The sequence below is a fragment of the Thermobia domestica genome, chromosome 9 (assembly GCF_964235325.1).
Source record: "Thermobia domestica chromosome 9, izTheDome1.hap1.1, whole genome shotgun sequence".
In the NCBI taxonomy this organism is placed as follows: domain Eukaryota; kingdom Metazoa; phylum Arthropoda; class Insecta; order Zygentoma; family Lepismatidae; genus Thermobia; species Thermobia domestica.
In genome coordinates this window covers 67,973,707-68,000,579 of record NC_137462.1, presented here as the reverse complement: position 1 = coordinate 68,000,579, position 26,873 = coordinate 67,973,707, and the positions used below count along the sequence as shown (strand labels likewise).

Sequence of the window (26,873 nt, the reverse complement as noted above, 5' to 3'; positions counted from 1 at the left end):
ATTCATCAACTTTCATTGTGTATATAACTTTCAATTCATCTGGTTCATTTTGATATTGTTCGATTTTTTTGATTAATTCACTCTTATTTAAAGAACTATAGTTAAGGATTTTCTTGACTTTACATATTAGTTTTAGTTTTGTAATCGACATCTCCTTCATCTCCTCACCAGTAAAATTAACATTATTTATACTCATCTTATATGAAAAAATACTGTATCGTTTATTTATATATTTACCAAATTTTTTAGTTCATTTTCATAATATTTTTCTCATGTTATATATACCAACATTAGCATACTTATTTTCCCTAACACAACTGCTAATACTTGTACACTCCTGCCATTGTCTACATATATTAGTGTGTTGTGTTAGTATAGGGCTTTTATGGGATCACCCCATCAAAGTCATTATTAATATGATAAAAACTGAATCATTTTCATAAACTCACTCATCATCATAATTATTATTCACCTTCTTATCCTTTTTACCTTTAATGAAATAACTATAAAAGATAACATTTATAATATTATATTACTTTTATTTATTTAATTATTATGCAAATTATTAAAACCCTAACCATTTAATAAACAATTTATCCTTTAATGAAATAACATTTATAATATTATATTACTTTTATTTATTTAATTATTATGCAAATTATTAAACCCTAACCATTTAATAAACAATTTATACCTTTTATGAAATAATCATAAAATATAACATTTATAATATTATATTACTTTTATTTATTTAATTATGCAAATTATTAAACCCTAACCATTTAGTAAACCCTAACCATTTAATAAACAATTTATACCTTTAATGAAATAATCATAAAAGATAACATTTATAATATTATATTACTTTTATTTATTTAATTATTATGCAAATTATTAAAACCCTAACCATTTAATAAACAATTTATACCTTTAATGAAATAATCATAAAAGATAACATTTATAATATTATATTACTTTTATTTATTTAATTATTATGCAAATTATTAAAACCCTAACCATTTAATAAACCCTAACCATTTAATAAACAATTTATACCTTTAATGAAATAATCATAAAAGATAACATTTATAATATTATATTACTTTTATTTATTTAATTATTATGCAAATTATTATCCCTAACCATTTAATAAACCCTAACCACTTAATAAACAATTTATACCTTTAATGAAATAATCATAAAAGATAACATTTATAATATTATTTTACTTTTATTTATTTAATTATTATGCAAATTATTAAACCCTAACCATTTAATAAACAATTTATACTTTTTATGAAATAATCATAAAAGATAACATTTATAATATTATATTACTTTTATTTATTTAATTATTATGCAAATTATTAAACCCTAACCATTTAATAAACAATTTATACCTTTAATGAAATAATCATAAAAGATAACATTTATAATATTATATTACTTTTATTTATTTAATTATTATGCAAATTTTTAAACCCTAACCATTTAATAAACCCAAACCATTTAATAAACAATTTATACCTTTATTGAAATAATCATAAAAGATAACATTTATAATATTACTTTTATTTATTTAATTATTATGCAAATTATTAAACCCTAACCATTTAATAAACAATTTATACCTTCAATGAAATAATCATAAAAGATAACATTTATAATATTATATTACTTTTATTTATTTAATTATTATGCAAATTACTAAACCCTAACCATTTAATAAACACTAACCATTTAATAAACAATTTATACCTTTAATGAAATAATCATAAAAGATAATATTTATAATATTATATTACTTTTATTTATTTAATTATTATGCAAATTATTAAAACCCTAACCATTTAATAAACCCTAACCATTTAATAAACAATTTATACCTTTAATGAAATAATCATAAAAGATAACATTTATAATATTATATTACTTTTATTTATTTAATTATTATGCAAATTAGTAAACCCTAAGCATTTAATAAACAATTTATACCTTTTATGAAATAATCATAAAATATAACATTTATAATATTACATTACTCTTATCTATCCAACTATTATGTGAATTATCAAACCCTAACCATTTAACAAACATTTTATTACCTTTCTTTCTCAATATTTTTTCAACCAAATACTCATCCTTATATTTAGTTTTCAATAATTCTGGTTCATAAAATCTTCCCCTAACTTCTTCATTGTTTAAATCTTTAATTTTATATGTTGGTGGATTAGATGGTATAACCTCATTAATAACAAACACTTCTGTTGACCAATTTGGTGTATATCCTTTTTCAAACAAACCTTTAATTTTACTTATACGAACATAATCACCAATCTTATACTTTAACTTAACAGACTTATATTCTTTCTTATACACTTTTTTCAATATCACATGCTCATTTTTCTTATTCACTTCTACAGGTTTCATGCCAATTGTTGTATGTACTTTGTTATTATATTCATCAACCAAACCTTGCAATATTTTTAACCACTTATAATTACCTTGAACAGTGAATTTCTTCCACATATTTTGTTTAAGTGTTTTGTTAAATCTTTCAACAACAGAAGCTTTTTACCACTATATGTTGAGTAATGATTGATATTGTTTTTTCCCATCAAATCTTCAAATTCTTTATTATAAAACTCTTTCCCTTGATCTGTTTGTAAATTATTAGGTTTTCTTACTTTTAACACCGATTCAAATGCTTCTGTAACATTCTTACCACTCTTATCTTTAACAGGAACAGCAAATGCATATTTTGAAAACACATCTATAATCGTTAGCAAATACTTATACCCTTTATTTAATTTTGAAACACCTTTTAACACACCACTATCCATTTCCACAAGATCTGCTTGCCATAAATCATCTATACCTTTAACAATAACACTTAACCTAGGATAATTCTTTCTAGATGGTTTATGAATTTCTTCTATAATATCTTCTCTAATACCTTCACCCTCATATAGTCAATCGAGCTTTTTAATGAATTGGGATTTATTAGTATCACATACAACACATATACCTTTCTTAACATATCTTCCATTCTTTGTCTGTTCTATTCTAATGGTATCTTTCTCTGTATCCATTGATTTCTTACACTTAACACAATACATCCTATTTATTGTATAGAAAATCATTTAAGCTCTCTTTCTATATACATAATAACTTGCAATGGTTGCCCTTCTTCCATAGCTGAATTCTTATTTGCTTGAAATGTAATTATATCACCCTTTTTAATGTTTATAGGTAAATTTTCAATCAAAGTATCACCTAAATATATCTCTAAAAAGTATTTATCCAAACTTAATTCCATGTGCATTATTTTCCCATTATAGAGAAATTTGTAACCATTAGAGAGATTAAATATTCTAAAGATCGGTTCCTTAACATTTTTAGCTCTCAATCGACATATTAAGAGTATAGTTTCCTTCTGCATAATCAATTTAGTAGTATCCATCCTAACCTTTTGAAAATCTTCTTTCTTTATATATGTGTCTTGTAATGTTTTTAATACATCTTCAAATTTGTTTCTATCACCTTCCAATTGACTATTAACATTACTATTTATTAAATCTAGCTGTTGTAAAGTTACTACATCATGTTGGTCAATTGCATCACCTACATTAACAAGTCTTTTGTTTTTGAAATCAACCCATGTTATATTATTTGATGTAAAAACTTCACTTACATGATTGAGGTTTGTAGTCCTCCTTTTAGTATTACCAAAGATGTCCATATTTATTATATAACAATTCAAATTATTTAACAGCAAGTAAAACAGTTATACGAGCTCCACCAAAATCAATCAAATCACCATTCTCATCTTTAATTGAAACTTTCAAATTATTAAATTTATTGTGATGTATTGGGAAAAATATCTTTTCATTAGGTTCATATATAATTGGTTCTCTAAACTCTGCATTTGTTCTAAATGTTGCAATTAAGTCTGTTTCGTTGTGTGTTGTGTCATTGTGTTTTAAAATCATACCTTCTGCTAAATCACAGTGAATATTTATAGTATCAAACGGATGAAACTTTGGTGGCTCATCTCCAACATGTTCTATATTATTAGTTAACTTTTTCTCACTAAAACCTAATACAGTATTAATGGTATCTAAGGTTATATCACAAACCTCACTAAATATTTTAACTCTATTTCTCTTCCTGTCTTCCGTAATTTCAAAAGTATCTTTGAATTCATCAGTGTAGAATGGAAGGTTTGATTTAATATATTCTTCTAATTCTTTTAAACTATATTGACCAGGTTGAACTATGGCTTGTCTTGTAACTTCAGGTTCTTCACTGCAAAATGTTAATTTGTTGTTCTTTTCTGTAATGTTTTGTGTTAAGTATGTTGTGTAAAATCCTGCAACTGCTACTTCTAAATCGTTTTCAAATGGGTAATGCAATGACATGTTTAATACAGATGAATAACCATTTAAATTAAATATCTTCATTTATTATATAATAAATAACTAATATGGATAATTGGGATATTAAAGTAAGGTTAACAGAAGAAACGGCGAAGAGAAAGAGGAATGGTGAGTTGTTACCTGATGATATAAGATGTTTAATAGTTGGGCCTAGTGGTTGTGGTAAAACGACGTTAATGATTGATAATTTTTTGTTAGCACCTAAATGGTTAAAATATGCAAATGTTTATATATATTCTAAATGTTTAAATCAACCTAAATACCAACACTTAATACAACTTTTTCGAGATATAGAACGTAATATTAAAGACACAATAGCAATAATAAAAGGAAACAATGAAGAGATTATTCCATTAGATGAATGTGAGGACTATTCTGTGGTAGTATTTGATGATTTCATATTAGAAGAACAAAATCACGTTAGAGAATATTTTACTCGACGGCATCATAAGGGTTTGAACTGTTTCTATCTTGGACAAACATATTCTAAAGTGCCAAAACAATTAATTAGGGACAACTTAAACTTTCTTTGTATATTTAGACAGGACAATGTAAATTTAAAACATATATATGATGAATTTGTTGCATCTGATATGTCGTTTGAAAAATTACAATCATTATGTAGCAAGTGTTGGAGTGAAGAACATGGTTTCTTAACAATAGATATGACTAGGAAGGTGAATAATGGTAAATATAGAAATAAAATTAAAGAATTTCTAAAAGTGTAAACTAAACGTATATGAGTGCAGGTGAACGTATATGTTATGTTATGTTATGTTATGTTTTTATTTTTTCTTTATATAATAAATGGATGTTAATAAAGCTAAGAAGTATATTAAGTTAAAAGAAGAACTTATTAAAAGATTTAAGGAAATTAAACAAAGTAATCGAAGTAAGTATGAAAAATTTAAAGAACAAGATCAGCCTGTTATTGATGCAATTAAAGATTTAGGGCAAGATATATCAAAAGTAGCAGAAGAAAATAAAAATCTAATTCAAGAGTTAGTTCCAGTTGCGTATAAAAGTGCTAGAGTGGATTCAAGCTTATTAGAAACACCACCTATGTATGATAGTTCTATAAATGAAAGTGATACGCCTATAACAGAAGAAATAAAACACATGAAAAACAAATTAAATATAAAGTAGAAGGAATAGAATCTTTAGCAACAACTCATTTTGGTAATATTGCCTCAAGATATTATGCAACTAGAGATGATAAGTTTTGGAATACAACCATATGATGAGGATGGGAAAATTATACATATGATAGGAAATGCGGAAGTTAAAATTCATGGTGATGATTTAGTTATTAATAATCGACATTATACAGGAACAGAAGGTTTATGGGAATTATTGACAAAACATAATCCAACAAATTATAATGATGATGATCTAGAAAAATATAAACAAATAGTAATTGATTCTAGCGTTGCATTTCATAATAATGATCCAAGTACAAGAAAACAAAAATCTAGTAAAGGTAAAAAATATAAAGAAATTATCAAACCTATTTGGGATGAATATATAAAACCGGCAACACCTTCAAAAAAGACACCAAAATCTGGAGAAGGAATAAAGGTATATAACGAATTATCAAAAGAATACATATGGATGGATGATGTGAGAAAACTGATTGATCGCTTGATTGTTATTGATGGGGAAGAAAAATCTGGAAATGATAACTTTTATAATGAGAAAGTAGGCCTAGTGGATATGATTAATTCTAAACTTGCACAATTTATACCTAATGATCCAAAAGGTATAGGTTATTTGATAAAGATATTGAATACGCTGCCACCAAAATTTTGGAATAGTGAAAAGTATGGAAAAGGATTAGTAAATGATTTGATTAATAAACTTCCATTTGAGTTGCATATTCCAGGATTTAGATTTTGCGGTCCGGGTATAAAACTTCAAGAAAGATTAGAAAGAGGTGATGAAGGTATTAACAAATTAGATGAGGCTTGTAAAGAACATGATATATACTATAGGGATAATAAAGATACAGAATCAAGACATATTGCAGATAAGGAATTAGAAAATAAAGCTTGGGAAAGAGTTTTTGATAAAGATGCTAATTTAATAACTGAAAAACTACCTGCTCTTGGAACTACTTTAGTGATGAATACAAAAGTAAGATTTGGTTTAGGTTTATAAGTAACAAAAGTAAGATTTGGTTTAGGTTTATAAGTATTTTTTAGATTTAGGTTTATATGTACTTTTTATGGATATTTTTCATAAAAAGTTTTTAATTATATAATAAATATGCAGTTAAAAGGTTTTACATTTACGATTCCTAATCAGGAACTTAAACAATTAAATATAGATCACATTTTAACTAACAAACAACTCAAACAAAAGGAAGCAAAACTAAGTAAAGGACAATGTATGTCTCTATCTCTTTCTATACCACAACTTAAGAAAATAAACAAAGAAATGAAGGCAAATGATAATAAAGTTCATTATGGTGGTTTTATATTTACTATTCCAACGATTTTAGCTTTAATAGGTGCTCTAGGTTCTGTTGCTGGAGGTGCGGCTGCTATTGCTAAGACTGTAGATGATGCAAAAAAGAATAAAATGGAATTAGAGGAACAAAAGCGACATAACTTAGCAATGGAAGAAAAACAAGGTGGTAAGCTTTCAAAAAACGTAAACTCCAAAACAGTAAAGAAAAAGAAATTAAACCTTTAAGTAATTTAGACCTAATACAACTTGTTAAAAAACTTAAGATAAGAAACTTTAGAGGTGTATTTATGAGTGATGAATTGCCTAAACAACCAAGGAAGAATGAGTGTGGTATTGTTAATTTTGATACGTCTAAAAATATAGGAACGCATTGGATTTGTTATTGGAAAAAAGGAAATAGAAAGTATGTTTGATTCATTTGGAGGTAATCCGCCAAAAACACTCGTAAAATATCTTGGTCATAATATAGAGTACAATAGCAGCCGTATACAACATTTTAACGAGATAATTTGTGGACATTTATGCATTACAGTGTTAAAAATGTTTACAGATGGGTATAGTTTTTCAGAAATTATTAGTCAAGTGAATAGGAATAAGGATATTTGGAGAAGTTATATTTAAGTTTTTATTGGTTTAATTCATAAAACGATTACAAATATTTTTTATAATAAATATGGATAAGATAGAATCATATGAATTACAATCCTTTAAACCTAATCAAAAAACAATCGAGAATTTAAATAAGCCAAACAGGTCTATTGAATTTGATATTGACGTGGGTGATGGCTTTATACATCCTTATTATGCTGATATTTATGTAACTTTTGAAATTAGAGGTAGAGATGCTGATGGAGAATATACTACTGGTTAAAATATTAGACTTATTAATAATTTCTTCCCACATTTGTTTTCTCAAATTCAAGTTAGTAAGCATGGACAGATATTAGATATTATAGATTATCCTGGTTTAACTTCAACAGCTGTAAACACATGTACGATTTCAAAACCAGAGGCAAATCACTATGATGAATGTGGATGGGAAGGAATTACGTGGGCAAGAACAGATGAAGTAATAGTGTTTTTGCTAAGACTTTTGCCAGGATTTTGTTCAGATTTTAAAGATATTATGTGGAAGGGAGGATTGAAATATACATTTAAAAGAAGTGGTTCTGATGATAATGCATTTGCTATTTGGAAAACAAAAAAGCAGGATGGAACATATGAGAATGATCAACCGCATCCAGGTAAAATTAAGATTACAAATATGGAGTTAAGAATGCCTATTGTTAATTATGAACCTAACTATGCCACCTTGTTAAGATCTAATATGTTAAAAGAAGGTAAGATTCCTATTTCATTCAACACGTATCAATGTTTGCAGAAATCAGTTAGTGGTAAATATTTAGAATTCGATTTAACCACACAATTTAACTCAAGTGAATTTGATATGCCTAATTTTGTGATTGCCTTTTTCCAAACTGATAGAAATGATAATCAAGAAAGAGATTCAAGCTATTTTGATCATTGTAAAGTTCAGAATATCCATTTTCGTAATTCTAGAAATGAATCTTTCCCATTAGAATCTTTAAACTTAGATTTTGCAAAACATAAGTATTTGAAAGTTTATGAAATGTATACGGTATATAAGCGAGCTACAATTGGAAATACTGAGATGTTTTATTATCCTAAAGAATTTTTAGAAAATAGACCAATGTTCGTAATTAACACAAGCAAGCATAAATCAGTAACTGTAAGTGATAGAACTAATTTGAAACTGACTGTTAATTTTGAAAGCGATGTATCAGATAAAACAATTTGCTATGTTGTTATGATTGGTAAGAAAAATTTAGAGTATGATGTTGAGAAAGAAAAAATAATTGAGAAGATATAAATCAATTATATGTTTATTAGATTTGTTTAGTTTGTAAGTGTTTTTATGATAATATCATAAAAACTTATTTAATAAAATGACTATTCCAGATAACATTCCACGTGAGAATTTAATTGCGTTAATTGAAGATACTATATTAAATCTTGAGAAGTTATTAATGAAAAACAAAAGGAAGTTTAAGAGAATAAAATGTGTTTATACTACTCTTATTACGTTATCAATTCTATTATCAGCTTCTACAGGGTTCATCAATGTATTTATTCCTGTTACAGTGTATTCAATTATTACAACTGCATTTGCTTCGGCTTCTGCTGTTATCACTGGTCTATCAACACGGTTTAATATAGCTTCAAAGAAAGAATATTATAAAAATATGGTGAATCGAATTCGGCTGTTTAAAGATGAGCTTAATGTAATTAAGCTCATGAATGGTGAATTAAGAGATGAAAATGTAAGAGATATTGTTAACAGAATCAATGACATACTTAACGAAATTCGAGATTATTAGAAAAAAATTCTATATAATAAATACGATGGCGAGTCATATTGAACTTTTAAATAAACTTGGAAGTCTTGAACAAAAACAGGTTATTGGATTAAGAGAATTAGAATTAAATACAGAATATAAGATTGTGAAAATGGAAAAGATTAAAACTAAGTTTGGAAAGAGCATTTTAGTTGAATGTGAGGAGTTTAAGGTATTTCTTCCACCTAGATTTACAAAACACTTAACAGATAAAATGATTGATGAGATCGTTAAAGATGGAATAAAAATCAAATACACTGGTTTAAAAGATAATTATCCAACTGTTGAGTTCTGTATGTAAATTTCAAATGATGATCGGTTTTGTGAATCCAAAAAATGATCAAAAATATGTTGTCAGAAGTAAAAAATGGAGTGAATAGAATGGATCCTCAAAAGAAATATATACTTACTAATAACTTTAATGTAATTGTGAAAAATGTGCAAACCGAAGTTCAAGTTGTTTTTGATATTAACGGCTGTCTATTCAGTTTGAATTATGATCAGTGGACAGAGTTTAAGAAGTCATTGTTTTCTATAGAGAACGAGGTTAGCAGAAGATTCCATTATCAATATCCGAACTTGTAACAATCAATATACTAATTTGTAAGTATTATGTAATTATGTAGAATTTAGTTAACTTTTATGGTAAAATCATAAAAGTGTTTTGTAATTTTATTTTACTAAATTTAGTGATTTTTATAACTAGATTTAGTGATTTTTTGTTTTTGTAACTAGATTTAATGATTTTTTTGGTTTTTGTAACTAGATTTAGTGACTTTTTTGTAACTAGATTTAGTAATTGAATGCATTAGAGGTTATTATGAGTAAGATAGAAGTTATTTGAGATGTGATAGAAGTTATTTGGGGGATAAAAAGTGTTAAAAAATATTAGGGGGTAGATTAGAAGATATTTGGAAGCAGGGGTGTGCTATGTTATTGAGGGGTTGGGGTGAAAGTGCGCTAGAACATACATTTATCCCCTACTAAGAGTGTTTTCAGCAAAGAGGCAAAGAGTCTAGTGAAACAAATTGGTTCACAGCTGGTTGCGAAAACAGGAGATCCGCGGAGCAAACAATTTTTTATACAGAGGCTTAGTTTAGCAATTCAGCGGGGAAACGCAACTTGTATTTTTAAATCATTCCCCTCTGATCCTATTATGGAAGAAGTTTTTTTTAACTTAAATAGTTGTAGGGGACATTAAGGATGAAGATCGGCCTAAGTACCAAGAACATAAATTCTTTTAAATCCAAATGATGTTCACTAGAAAGGAGAGTAAGGTGTCACAAGTTGGTGAGAGGTGATAGTAATGGTGAGAGGTGAATTCAAAAGCCATAGAGATCTTCCCTATTTAAAAGGAAAATACAGCTAGGGATTCATGCTTTTGATAAAATATGCCAACGAAGCAGCTTCTGTCAAAATCAATGGAATAAAACATTTGGGATTGTTTTGTGAACATTATATTTTAACAAGGAAATGTGTTAATTGAGAAACCTACGGATGTTTCCGGCAGCATTTATTGTGATGCTGAACTCATCGAAAATGGAATTACAGTATTTCGATTGTTGTTTAGGATATCAAGATGCAGCATCAAAGTGAGAAAATCACATAAAATAGTATGGCCACAGTGTTTATTTGTTAGAAGGGAATTGTAAAGATTAGTCACAAGTTATATTTTAACTAAATAATAGTTTTGGGCCGGATATATTCCAGATGATGCACACAGTATAAAAAGTCAGGTCAGAATGTAAATTGTCCAAAATAGAAAATTTAAATTTACCGCTATATATATATATATATATATATATATATATATATATATATATATATATATATATATATATATATATATATATATATATATATATAGTCATTGTTAAGAAAAATTTTAAAATTCTTTTAATAGACATATATACGGAAACATGTTTATTATTTTATTATTTTATAATAAACGTTGCTTTGCTCAGCATTTATATTTTAGTGTAAAAAATACAAGTTTCTGAACACATCACTCTCACAAATAATGTTACTTGTACTTATGAAGAAATTTATTTCCGTAAAAACACATTTCAAAATGAGTGGAATTCATCTTTACATAAGGATAAAATATTTTGTACACAGTCAATTAATGTTAATATTCGTGCGTGCGGTACAGTAATGTAAATTTTTAATAATTTAGAGTTAATATTTTTCTATTTAAGCTCGAATATGTACATTTTTAACAGTCTCGCGTAATTATATTTATACACTTCTACAATTATGATATCTAGTAGTACTTCTAAAATAATGTGTTATACATTAAAATAGCTAGTAATCAGATACATACTTTCGAGTACATTTTACCAATAAAAAATAAACTTCAAAGCCGAAAAAAAAGTCATTGTAAAGTTCTTGCAAATTCCATTTGGTAGTGATAATAGCAATGGTGAATATTGTAATATTGAATTTATTTATCTTATATTACAACCAGAAAGTTTAGGAGTTATAGAAATCCAGATGAAATTGAATTAAAACTTATGTAATGATCTTGAAGTTGGAATACATGAATTGAATGCTGTGAACTGTATTTGTACGTATTAAGTTTAAGATTAGTGAGAGTTGTATGAAAGAATTATTTAAACACCATAACATAGATTCACCAATTCTTTTGATGCGTAAGTTTTCCGTGATGATGAAGAAAATCTGCACAAGTGTCTACTAAAATCAGGGTTGTGAAAAATTCTGTATTTTTTTAAAAAAAAGAAAGCCCAACCCAGTTGGTTTTATTTGCTAAAATTGGATTTTATTGAACAAAATTGGGTTTTATTCAGCAAAATTGGATTTTACTAAATTTTGTACGTATAATTAAAGCTGTATTCCTACTTAAAATAACACTTAAACATTCATGGTCTACTATATGCATACATCGAGATGAACGAATGGACAAACAGACATTCTAAAAGCAATTTTTCGGTAAGTAGGGGTGATGAAACGTGTAAACCGGTTACAATCTCGATCGTCATACATGTTTCTTTCCAATCGTCTCTAGAAAGTAAAATACAAAAACCTAACCAATGCATAATTTATTTTTTGCAAAAAAAAAAAAAAAAAAAAAAAAAAAAACTAATGTAATCCCGAAGACACTAAAAGCTTCAATCTTACAATGGAAACAAAAGAAAAGAAGAAATGTCAAACATCTTGTTCTACTACTTACATTGTACTATTACATAGAAAAATTCAAAAAATAATTCTAGACTGCGCGGGGGAAACATTATAAATCAGAAATTGTCCAAAATGAGATAAGTCAAAATTGGAGATCTTTGTATCATGCTCCACCTTCGGTTAACTTGGTATAAGTCAATTCTAAACGTGAGTTGAATAATCGCGTCTTTGTACTGTTAGCATAAGTTATTCATACTTATGCTTGGTAAAATAAAAAATCATCTCCTGAAAATCTGTTTTTTTGACACAGTGTTTCTCCCGCGCAGTCTAGAATTGGTATTTTATAATACCGAGATTAATGTCCTGATAACGAGGCGATTTTTTCTACAAAACTTACAAGTTATAACCATCTCTACATCTGTTGATTTGTTTAAAAGTAAAATAACCTACCAATTATACGCAAAGTAATATATTTTTCTGTCTTTGGTTCGTACATAGCTGTCGGGTTAAAAATTGGATCATACATTTAAAAAATATAAATTCCGCTAACTAAACAAATATCACTTGAAATCGATGTATTTCTAGTCACCTCGAGCTACATCTAGCGCTAACCTCCGTAATTGGTATCGTTTGTTTCATGAAAAATTAGTACGGGTATTTAAAGCCTCTTCTCAGAGTTCGTTAAACAGCAAAGTACAAATAGACGCTTGCATTATTTTGTAAAAATAACAATATCTAGTTTTGAGCGTATTTTACGCTCAAACTCATTTATATTTCGAGTTAACTCATGCTCACATTTTGCGAAATGAGTTAGCTCATGATAAAAACTGACGAAAAACGAGCGCACTCTATTGAGCTAGCTCATTTAGGACGCTGGTTATTACCATCATATTGCTTGTGTATCTATGTATGCAAATAAATAAATAAATAAATAAAAGGGAATAAAATCATCCTCATACTGCAACTTCTCACATATAGAAAATAACTTTCCGGTAAGAGGTACATAAACATGTTTTGAATTCGTCAAAACGTAATGCATACTTTCTTTAGGAGCTCCCAATCATCCCTAATGGTTGCGGTTGAAACACATCAAGGGGAAGTTGGTAAAAACTGTTCCCAAAATTTTGAATAAGAAAGTAATTTTCTTTGATAATAATGATGCGATTTTGATACAATATGGCGTATACTTTCCTTTAGGCTTTCCAAGTGTCCCATTACATGGGGTTAAAGTCTGTCAAGAATTTAAGCGTGAAATAAATAAATAAATAAATAATATATATATATATATATATATATATATATATATATATATATATATATATATATATATATATATATATATATATATATATATATATATAACTTTTTAATGATGTAGCACATATTGTCGCATGAGAACCAGAAGAACGTAACTCCATTTTAGTAGGTTTACAGGAGAGAGGGGAAAAATATTATTTTCTTAGAAAGATGTATTTTTAATAAGATGGTAATTGAGCTACATTACAACAGATGATCGACAAGGACAACAGATGGCGTTACGTTCCATTTACACCAAATGGGACTTTCAAAATTGTGTCCAAACCTGAAGAAAACGAAAACCGCATTTTTGGAGTTACATTCCTCTGGTTCTCATGCGACAATATTTCCTTTGTGGTTTTGAATGATTCACTCTGGATACAGTAAAAGTCAGCAAGAAATAAGGAAAGGATTTACTTTACTAATAAAAAGAGGTTCCATGATGACACTCGTAAACAAATATTCTTTTGTGGAATAGTAGATACTTGTATCTGAAGCTTTCCAAGTTTTTCATCCTTCAACCCTTAGATATAGGAGCAGTCGAGAATGAAGGAATGAATAACTCTCTCCCTGCAGCTTAGAAAATGTGTCTTACGATAGCTTTCGTAAAAATAATTAGATTTTTATAGAATATCTGAACTGGACGTGGACGTCTCATGGCTTTGTCTTTAAAGCCAGAGCGATGACGCAAAGAATGATTCTGTACTTCTTGAACCAGAACTTCATTTCGGCCTCCGGTGTTTCCTTTAATTTTCTAGTCCATGCTGCCTCTCTCTCCTCGACGTGACATTCAGCCTCTTTCTCACAGTTCTAGGATCACAACTAGAATGCGTAACACTGTGAAACAACTTCTCAACATTAGCAGCACGATCAATAATAAGACCTTCGTGAGCTACAGTCAAACCTAAAGAGCTGAAAGTGACCAGACGTCTCGTTTAAGCTATTCCCAAATGGGACGCCTAAATGTCCCGTTTTAAGCAAAAATGAACATAGTGTTCAATACGTGCTATTTAAAATGTAAGTGATGAGAGCAATTCTACACTCTTTCGTTAAAATGACTGTGTATACAACTATTTTACATAATAATATTTATTGGAAATGTTTAGGCCATGCAGCCCTAAACTCAGATATTAGGGTTGCATGGCCTAAACATTCCCAATAAATATTATTATGTGAAATAGTTGTATACACAGTCATTTTAACGAAAGAGCGTAGAATGGCTCGCATCACTTACATTTTAAATAGCACTTACGGGACATTATGTTTATTGCATGTGGTCCCAGGTTTGTTTCCCGCGGTATAACACAAAAAGTTCATTTTACCATCATTTACTTTCGTCTGTGGTGTAATCGATGTTACCAAAGATGCCTAAAACTAGAAGCTCTTTTAAAGTGACCAGAATTTTACCTTGCAAAAATGAGACATACAGTATATGAATCGGGAGGGGGGGAAGGGGAAGTTTCCCAGATAGTATTGGGCGCCAGCAGTACTTTCAAGTTACAAAATACACAATTAAGCATTAAAAAATTTTCAAGCACTCAAGAGCATTTAAAAGTTCCAGTCATGATCTAAAATGAAATGAAATTAAACTTTATATTTATTTGGGAACACTCATGTCAGATTAAAAAAGAAATGTAAAATTTTATGGTTATGACATTTAGGCTATAGAAAACAGCAACAAATTGATAGTGAAATTAGGAATAACTATTACAATGATTAAGTGGGGAAAATCAAAATGTACTCTCTCAATCTTGGAGCTCGGAGCGGAAGACCTAGATTTGACTCCTAGTGGGAGCTTATTTGGTTCGAAATCCCAAGTTAAATGTAGGTTTATGTCTCATATAGCCTCGGTGCTGAAATACATGTCAAACTCCCAATAACTATTCCACCGGTTTTACAGCTCATAAGTTTCAGGGAATATGATTGGTTTATAGTCCGGACCGTAGTTGATAAAGAAAAGAAACATGAATAGGGAAATTTCCATGCAAATCAAGAAATGGTCAAAGTCGCAAATCTGGGTATAAAAGTTGATCTCCATTGTCTCATAAATAAACTTTGGATTTTAAGCTGTCAAAAATTGTTCTTCTAAGTTCGTCCTATGGGCTCAAAACACCGTTAAATATATACTAAAAATCATAAAATTGAAAATCTTTTCAGTTTAACATCCCACGTTATATCCTTTAGGCCAGGGATGCAAATAAACAACAAAATTTTACTAGCCCAAGAAAAAAAGCTAATAGCTTACATCTCACAATAGAAATAATTTACTTACTTACCTTCGGTATAATATTAAATACTCACCCGCATCGATGAACTACTCGCTGTGGGCGAGCGGTTATTTGCATCCCTGCTTTAGGCTAAAAGAGACGGATGATGAAGGCAAGTGAATGTTGATGGAATAATTGGTGGAATGGTAATGTAAGAGAAAACGGGAGTACACCGAGGAAGTCCAGGACATAATGTTGTCCACCACAAACTTACTTGGTGTTCGATCGTACCAGAAACTTCACGCACCAGAGGTAAACGCTCTACAACTGATCCACTGTGGCCCCAATCGTAAAATAAAATACACCATTCCTTTAAAGAAATATTGACTAGGGGAAATCTTTAAAAGGTAGACATAAGCTAGTTTAAATTTCCGTTCTTCGAACGAGAAGAATAAAATGGAAACTTTTTTTTGTGTGTGTGTGTGAAATATTTAAACCCGTTCCCCCAATAGGACAGCACTTCAATCAACGTAAAATGATAAAGATTCAAGTGAATCTAACGGTTAGCTATATACAGGATACATTTCCTCTCTTTGGATAGTTTATGAATACAAAATTGGAAATTAAGATATTATAGCCTAGCAGTTCTCCCGTTTCTCCGCTAGAGGCTAAAGAGGAGAGACGAATATTTAAAACAAGTGAATGATTATGGAAGAATTGAAAGAATGAGAAATTGGAAGTATCCCGAGAAAACCCGCGAACACGACGCTGTCCACCTTGGCCAAGAATCGAACCACGGACCCCACGCACCAAAGGTAAGCGCTCTACCACTGAGCCACAATGCGTCCAGAAAACTGTAAAGTTCACAATACTTGTCGTGATGATAGCTAAGGAAATAGTTCTTGTTATAATAGTATTATTATGTTATACCTAGGTAAATAGTAGCATTAATTGTCAGTGACTTTTTCTGGCGGTACGTAGTGGTATGCAGTACTGATATCTTTTTCTGGCTTTTCTGATATGGTTTCTCTACTGTCTCTTCTTCTCTGTTTTTCTTTTTCATATTTGTGAAATGGAATCAATTTGAAGACTGGAACGGAAAATATAGTCTATTCATTTAAAAGGTAATAACGTTCAATAGATCTCAGCAGTTGCTATTTTCTTCCATTTATTTAGATTTTGATGTATGCCTTCCCAGAAGTTAGAACGCGTAGAAAAGTTGGCCTAGAGCAATGGAAAATACCGACACTTTGTTTCCCAGAGCGGGGGAAGAGGGGAAATGCTAATCATTTAGCTTCAACAGCCTCATACGACTGACAAACAAATATTTTTGATTTTATTTGCTAGTATACTTCTGAACAAAATAACATCTAAAAATCTGCAAGAAAATTTCAACAAACTATGATCAGGGAAGTTCCTCGTGGATGTATGATAGCATATATGACTTTGATGCGGGAGACCTTGGTTGGATTTCCGGTAGGAGTTCATGTGGTTCGGATCCGTCGACTCGGTGTTGAAAACAACACTAAATTCCAAATCAACCAAGTATTAACAGTCTGACGATATTGTTTGGTTGGATTGATATGATCCAACATTATATGATAGGTGGACCTACAGCTTAACGTGGGATCCGAAAACCACATGAGTTTCTGCCGGAAACCGAACCCGAGTTTCACCCATTGAAGCCGCGTACACTAACCTGACATCAACAGGGAAGCTCTTCCGACAATATTGGTAGATCGCGAAATAAAGTGAAATAAATTTGATCCATGCAGTTGCGGCAGTGGTTCCTCAACTGCCGGATTTTCTTTTGCATGGCGTGATATGAGTCCTTTTGCCACTGCGGAGCGGATCTCCAACCCTCGGGGTCTGAAATTCAGATCGGTGGTAGCTACGATTCGCTGCGGTTTGGCTATTTTTATTTACATTTTTATCATATAGAACCTTATATCCATAATGGTTCGGATTGCCCTGAAGGTCCATTTGATTCAATGTGGTATGAAAAACACGGCGATTGAGCAACCACGTGGATAAATGGGCAACAAGTTTACTAGCGGATTCGAGCAACCGCTACCACAACGCGTGGATAAAAGCAGCCTTTGGGGTACACTGCTTTCATATTTTCACAATCCACTTCATTATTTAAACTATACGTTGCAATTTTCAGTGGTTTAGTGGTCCTTCCATTGCTGTAAACAGGCCTAGAAACTAGTGGTGGGCACAAAAACCGGTTTTTGAAAATTTTCAAAAAACCGGTTTCGGTTTTTCACCGAAACCGGTTTCGGTTTTCTTCAAAACCGATTCCGGTTTTTTTCCAAAATTTTGTTCTATTTCTGACCAGAATGATGTATCGTTGTTCTCCGGAAACCGAATCCATTTCCACAGAAATAGTTTTACGTGTTTTCGAAAAGTTTTCACCAAAACCAGTTTCGGTGAAAACCGAACCGGTTTTGGAGAAAACCGAAACCGGTTTCGGTGAAAAACCGAACCGGTTTCGGAGAAAACTGAAATGTCGGTTTTTCGGTTTTCGGTTTTTATAAAAACCGGTTTTGCCCATCCCTACTAGAAACCGTCATCGGGGAGTGCTACGAGGCCGTCGCGTTGTGCTGGATCTCTTTTCGGGTGCGAAAGAGTTGCTTTTTGATACCTTTTCACTCTTCGGAACAGCCAGAAGTCTCACAAGGCTCTATCCGGAGAATAGGGGTCTTGAATCATCGAAATGCTGTGTCGTGCTGAAAAAAGGCAATCACGTGAGTCACATGAATGGAACTATTATCCTGGCGCAGTCTTCAGGCTTTGAGTTTCACAGGTGTGCTCATCACGTTTGTGCAAAGATCATCACGTAGACAACGTAAAATGCCTAAAGAGAAATGCTTTGTTTCTATACGTCCTTCCTGTACTTATTCATGATACATACTACCACTGCAATCGAAGAACACAATCAACGTTGTTTTGACTTTGCTATGCAGCTGGCAAACATCTGGAACATCGCGAGCCTTGTCAGGTCGGGGACAAGGCACTAGTCCTAAACGGCACAAGTAATAAACACACAAGACCTAAAAATTATTTCACAGCGCAAGTCCTAAGCGGCATTAATCCTAAACGGCATAAGGCCGAAACGGCACAAGACCTAAAAATCATTTCGCGGCACAAGTCCTAAACAGCACTGGACCTAAAAATCCCTTGTGGCGCTACCATCGCGTCCGTGCCAAGAATGCTGTTAATCTGTTAGTCAAAGTTTTAGATACACTGTTTCATATTACAGAACCAGACTCTAGCTTTGTTCTTACAAGTAATTTGTATAAATGCATATTCTATCGGTCTGAAGAGCTCCCTCGTGGCTAAGCGGTTAGCGTACGCGCCTTTGGCGTGGGAGACCCGGGTTCGATTCCCGGCGGGAGCTCATGTGGTTCGGATTCCACATTAATCAGTAGGTCCACGTCTCATATAGCCTCGTTGCTGAAAGGGACGCTAAACTAAAATCAACTCAACTCTATCGTTCTGAAATTAAAAAAAAAACAAGCCTATAGTTCTTTTTTCCTGTTTGCATGATACCATTTGTATGGTATCAACATATTAACTATCTATCAAATGTGATTCCCTGATCTTTCATAATGTCTGCTTTCTTTCTATTCCCACACCATTGACCTCGTATTAGTAACATAATGTTGTGTTTTAGTTATATAAATTTTGCTTTCTTTGTGCTGATTTGAAGTAAATTATTTTTACACATACAATTTATCATATTCAACTCTTTCCGTAGCAAACAGTTGTCATACTCGTAATTAGCTACTCATTACTCGTTACCATTACTAACAATAGTATTAGTATTACTAACATAGCTGTTACCGTTGGAATTAACTATTATTATTATTATTATTATTATTAATAATAATAATAATAATAATAATAATAATAATAATAATAATAATAATAATAATAATAATAATAATAATATATTTAAGATATTCCACAGTTTTTAGACCTGAGTCTTAATTGTACGTGAAGTTAAAATCAAAGGTTATGTCACAGACGGCAAATGATGGTTTAACACCCAAAACAAACTCTTGACTCCCCGAGTGGGGGTAAGTCTGTGTTTAGTAATTACAGCAAATTAATAATGTTTATAATAGAATGTGAAATAAACACTTTTTTTTAAAAAAAATTAAACTACGTCGACATGTTAAAATAATTAAAAGAACCTAATTAATCATCCATTTTGTACTCTCATTTGTTTAATTGGACGAACCAAGACCTAAAGGAAAAGAATTTTTTGTCCAAATCTCATAAACAGTGGGAAATTTTAATATAATAGAAATTGACCCTTCTTCCCTCTTAGAAATGTAATTTTCAAGTCGCTGAAACATATATTTTATTACTTTTACTTAAAAGCTGAAATAGCGAGTTCACGCATCCAGCTTAAGCAAATCCTTCTTTACTCTATAAATATTTTCTGAATAAGTAATAGGGAATTCGAACATTAAAGAAAGTTCACCCTTTGTTCTTTCCCTTTTATGTGTTGAATTTTCAGTTTTGTTTGTTTGTTTTACAATGGAAAGTTTATATGCCAAGTGTCATTTTACTAGCTACAGAGATTTACGAGATACACTACTTAACTCTTTTAAAACAAAATCTTACCCCACCCTTTTTACGATACGTATTTCCAAAAATTCTTTTTTATATCCTGCTTTCGTAAGAAAATTATCTTTCTTAAAATTTAAATTTAACGACTCTACTTGTAGTAGTATGCCGAAAAAGTCACTTATCTTAATTCTTTTAGCTAAGAGTACAGAAGATAACAGTCAAACTCATGGACTTTCACGAACAGTTTCCGATTTCTTTTGACTTAACTTATTCGTACATTTCCCACAAGCTATAGTTTTAAATTCACGCACTGTCAAGAAACAGGTTTCAAAAAGGTAACAAACTGAAAATATATTATTATTATTATTATTATTATTATTATTATTATTATTATTATTATTATTATTATTATTATTATTATTATTATTATTATTATTATTATTATATGCATTTATGTATATATTTATTCTCTTATTGAAGCTTTCGTAATTTGGAACTATACCTTTGGTTTGCTTTTAATATGAAAAAAGCCTGCTCCTCTTGAAACGTTTTCATTCTACATCCCTAAATACTACGTATTGGTTTCTTCAAACGTATTGTGTTGCGTATTACATGAGTAATTTAGCGTTACTTGTTGATTTTTCTTGCTTATACATATCAGCTCTATCAAAACACACTGTGAAATATAGTAAACATCTGCGTTCCTAATATATATAATCGGTATTTAGTGTTCACTTGTGAAATATCTAGTGGGCTTTTGTTCTTTTTAAGCAAATTTTGGTGGGCTTTTGTCCTACCTTTAGAAAGTTAGAGTGAGCTTATGTCCTACTCTTAATAAAATACACTCCGCAGAGTATATATATATTGCAATTTTGAATGTTTGCTTGGTTTCAGAAAAGTCTGGTAAAATATGCTGTTTAAACATTTTTATTAAATTTAGGGATGCGCACGAGATAAGATTTGTGGCTGTCTCGACTCGAAAATGCGCTGTAAAAGTGATGTCTCGACTCGAATTTTGTCAGGAAAATCCTGTCTCGACTCGTCTCGTGCGCATCCCTAATTAAATTCTTTTTTAGAAATTTGTTATGGGATTCTCGTATCTCCATTTGAAAGAAACGAATTGAGTTGAATTTGAGTTTAAGCAGCGAGACTACATAAGACGTGGACCTACTGGTTAATGTGGAATCCGAACCACATGAGCTTCCACCGCGAATCGAACCCGGGTCTCCCACGCCAAACCGCTTAGCCACGAAGGAGCTCCTTGAAAGAAACGAATTTCTTAATCAATTATATAATTAGTTCCTAGAATGTAATTCATGTATAACTGCAAAACATATAATGATGATAATTTTAGTAGTACAAATATAGCTGTTACCATTGGAATTAGCTACGTTCGTAACATTATTGCCAACTAGTTACTGCATCATCGCAATTTCGTGTGGTGGTGGCGAATATCAGAACTAAAGCAGGTGAATGAAAAAGGCACAAGACCTAAACGGCACAAGACCTAAAATTTAGGTCCAGTGCCTATATTTTTAGGTCTTATGCCGTTTAGGTCTTGTGCCATTTAGGAGTTATGAATGTTACCCATCAGGTCTTGGCGAGTTCGGATGTATCCACTGAGTCGATTGTGACTTAGTTTTGGAGCAGGATTGTCACACTCGAGATTCGCGACGATGCCAAACACGGGTCTGAATTATGCTAGATTTTTGTAAATTATGCCAGATTTTCAAACTATTTTTCCCAACTAATTTTAAAGACCCACCTCTGCTTATCTTCATTATTTTAATGAAGTGTTTTAACTGTATTCATGTATATACAAAGCTAATATGACGTTGTCAGGAGTAATTATGAAATAAATTGGTAAATGGCACATTCTAGGATTTAGATTTCTGGGCTTTCGGCATCTAAGGCCATTTAGCCTTTCACGTTTTGAGGGATGCCGTCCGGAGAGGAAGGTCGAATTTATATTTTGTGAATGGATAACATTTTAAGAAATATAGGCTACACAAAATATGCCGCTTCCGACATAGCCCTCTGACGCTCATATCCCTGCCCTCTCAAGCAGTAAATTGAAAGGGACAGAAACATCTCAGATAACCACACATTCAGGTTTTAGTTGACAGTAATAAAACTATGGGTAAGTAAACATGTTTCGCAGAGTTACCTTTTGTTATTTTTGAACATTTCTCTGAATTCAACAATAAATTACAACAGCGGAAATACTAACTGGTTTCATTGCTCCAACCATCGCTTTAACTAAAAAGAATAATTCCCGATGGTCCTTGAACCATCTAAATTTTCGCTCTTTTTTTGTTTTCCAGAAGTAAGAGTGAAATTATGCTAGATTCGGCCAAGATGCTAAAGTCAAGATGCTAGATGCTAAATGCATGTGAATTATGCTAGATCTAGCATCAAGATGCTAGATATGGTTTCATTGTTTTGGAGTCCTATCTGTACATCCACGTCTCCATCATTGAAGACCGCGTCGAGACTACAGAAGAGTACCCAACATAACTATTCCTCTACAACAACAGATACAAATGAAAGTAACACCACCTGTAGACCAAATATGTCATGGGTCCAGCTTTCATGATATAAAATGTGGCAAACCTTCGCCATGTAATTTTCCCAAAAACAAAGGTCGAATACTTTTCCGACAATCCTCGTATGTCTTATCATTGGACAACTTCCACCTCAAATTATAGGCTCATAGGCTCATAGCCAGAAACTGTATTTCGGAGAGGATTCGATTGTTGCAACCTTTAAAAGTTAATGCAAGGATTGCTATTTACTATTTAATAAGTAGTATCTTTTTCCGTTTCATCATAATTTCCAGGAGGGGTCTGGACCCCATGACATTAAACTCCACTTCAACCAGCCAATATTATTACGTATACTATCAAATGTTATAGTTAAAAATTAAACTTTAAAAAGTTAATCAATCATAAATTTAGCTGTATCTCGTTAAGAATAACCTCCCTCTCAATCTTGTTAGTGTAGGTGGTGTTTTTTCGTAAATCAACAATATTTAGGTTTACAAAAAAAAAAAAAAAAAGTTTTTAATCGACTTTCTCAGAAACTTTGCATGAGGAAACTATGCATATCTCTATGAGACTGCCTATATTACTTTACGGTGCTCTATATTACTTACTCCAACTTAATCGAATCTATCCATCGAATGAAATATGTCTTATCCTTGGTATTTTATAGTTGAACGCTAATAATAGTGCACAACTAATATTGTTGGTATTAAAATACAGTGTCCATAAAAATACTATCATGCTTTAAAGTGTTGTATCGCTTTGGATAATCGTACTTAAATGAAATTGGTCACATTTGAAAGAAAAACACAAATATTGTTTACCATACCTCGTAGACATTGAATGTGGGCCTCACGACTGGTGATGCACACATCAAGACGATATTCCCATTCACGCTACACACGCTCCAACATGCACTTCCTGCAGGTTTTAAGGCAATGGGAGTCCACTTGTAGAAGACATTATCATAATTTTCGGCACATCTACAATTTACCCATTGAGAGATGGTCTTTCTCTGAATGGCCTTTCCTTTGATGAAATATGCAGCAACTAAACACAACATCACGGTACCACTTCAAAATTGACGTGTATGTAGGAGCCTGATGTTGAAACCTTCGCCTAAAAGCACGCTGAACCTGCACCTGACTATGCGTATTTCAAAACACGCCATCTTCGTTCTTGTGGGGTTACCATAACTCTTAAAACTTATTCTTTAATAATAACACAATAGAATGAAAGGAAATAAATTTATATTACTACACTACGGCATAACAGTACAGAAACATAAAAGCTTCCCAAGTGACCCCTCCAGCAGAAACAACAACTCTTTGTTACATATCCAACAGCAGTAGCGTATTTAGGATCTTGTTTCGGGGAGGGGGGAGGGCTTGAGAACCAGTAAGAAGCATTTGTGTTGTATATATGGTGCGAAAACATAATAACGAAATTATTTCGAGCGGGCTTGAGCCCTTTAGCCACTCCCTAAATACGCCACTGTCCAACAATGAACCGATATCGACTAATCACAAAGTAAACATGAGCAAATTTACTTTGTCTGTGTTTGATCCGTCCATTATTGTCATTGTTGTCCATTGTTGACATATACAAAAATATTTTTCTTTCAAATGGGACCGATTTCATTTAAATACGATTATCCAAAGCGACGTAATAGCACTTTAAAGTATGACAAAATTTTTATAGGATGCTGTATTTTAAGTACGTATATTATTAGGATACTCGCGCGCTATATTAAGATTGAATTTTTTTTTCATTTATATATATATATCAGTACTTACCAATTACTATCTTGGAACAAACTATTTTTCTGTTTCGTATGAAAGTATCAAGTACTCCCCGAGTTCCCTCGTTGCTTAATGGTTACTGTACGTGTCTTTGGCGCGAGAGACCCGAGTTCGATTCCTGCTGGGAGGTTGTGTGGTTCAGATCTCACGTGAAGCTCTAAGTCAACGTCTTTATATGTCCTTGCTACTCACTGGAATGTTAACTCTATTTAGTCAACTAACTAATATCATTAACCTGGCGTTATTTTCCCAAAGATAGAAGTCTACAGGGATGCAAGGTATAACATTCGCAACATCTCCATTCGCATTCATACCCGCATCCACTTATGCTCTATAACAATAGTGATTTCAAAAATCATATTTCACATAGTAATTGTATTACTTTGTACTTTTGTAAATTCTACAATGTGATATCGATCAATTCAAGTTACTTTATCCCTTCGAATTGTAAATTAATACGTTTACTAAAATGCAACAAAATCCATACATACGGTAAATCGCGAAATGAAACACGCAGTTGCTTAAGATTCGCTCAATATTTCTAAAGGGACCGCGATGGCTCAGTGGTATAGCATTCACCTATGGTGCATGGGGTTCCCGCTTCAATCCCAGCTCCCGTCAAGTGAACTTTGTGGTGGACAAACACCGTGTGTGTGTGTTTCCTCGGGGTACTCCCGTTTCCTTCCACTTTCTTCATTCCACCATTTCATTCATTTCTCATAATCACCGTCTCCTTTAGCCTAGCCGGCATAAACGTGGGACGTAAAACAAATATTTCATTTCATTTTTCTCAATACTTCTAAGAAGAAAATTGACAATTTTTTAATAGTCTCAAATAATTTTACGCCAAATTGTATTATTTTTGTGTTGTTAATTATTAGGCATAATCGCCTTTGCGTAGTGCACAAAGATAAAAATAAGATAAAATACCATTTGGAGAGAAGAATGAGCGAACTCAACAAAAACTCACATAAAAGCGTAGAGAAAATGAAACAAAACATAATTTTGTTGATCCAAAAAGGTACTGAACATTTTTCAGTACAAGAAGTCAATAATTAAAGTATTTCGAAAAAATTATCATAAAATTTATTTTAATGACAATCCGCAATTTTATGCGCCATCCGCAAAGAAAGATAAATATATATTCGCATAAAGCCATATTGTGCGGATACCCGTTGATTTCCCTATCCGTAAAGATGTCTATCCAAAGGAATATTGCTGCCCAAATGGCACACGTCCAAGTATGTAATGCATGGTCAATTTCTCGACACTCCGTCACCAATTTTACGTATGTTCGTTATCAGACCATAATTTGCTGCTAAATTCTTAGGAGTGTTATATATATTAATTAAATAATATAATATTTTCCTAAAATTTGAAAATTCACTTTTAACAAAACTACAACAAATATATTGTGTACAGTCCGCAGAAAAAAAAACCTGCAACATAAGTATGTAAGTTTATTGTGAAACTACGCCTAACAGCGCAGGGAGTCAACATAACGTCTAAGTGGCAAGAATCACGCGAGGAGAAACCTCGGCGTCCTCCCCTGCACATTTATTTTGGAGCAAAAGATTTCGTCGTTTCATAATAACATTACATGCTCATGTTGCAGGCTTTTTGCTGTGGACTGTATAACTAAAAGTGGCCATGTATGCTTAATAAGTATTTTGAAAGATGTTTTAAATAATGTACGTACCGTGTCGTTAGATCAGACACACGCTACCAGCTAAGTAGATTTGAAATTTCTTGCCTCCTGGGCTGTTGGGAACAACCAACATCCGACGCAGTGGTGCCAATTTGAAAATTTATAAAATCCCATATAATAATAATAATAATAATAATAATAATAATAATAATAATAATAATAATAATAATAATAATAATAATAATAATAATAATAATAATAATAATAATAACACAGTTGTAAAATTTGAACATAAAACTGTTCGGTCTTCTATGTATACAAGATAGTTCG

General features: G+C 31.3%; 1 protein-coding gene across 2 annotated transcripts in view; it reads right to left on the bottom strand.

Annotated features, from left to right (window-relative positions):
• Positions 1-26,667, bottom strand: part of LOC145694714 (phospholipid-transporting ATPase ABCA3-like) — a 187,752-nt gene extending 161,085 nt beyond the window's left edge. For both annotated transcript variants that reach the window (XM_081771243.1, XM_081771244.1), the window contains exon 1: positions 26,595-26,667. The gene's annotated coding sequence lies outside the window, so the exon portion shown is untranslated. The remainder of the gene's footprint in view (positions 1-26,594) is intronic.
• Positions 26,668-26,873: the final 206 nt, after the last annotated feature.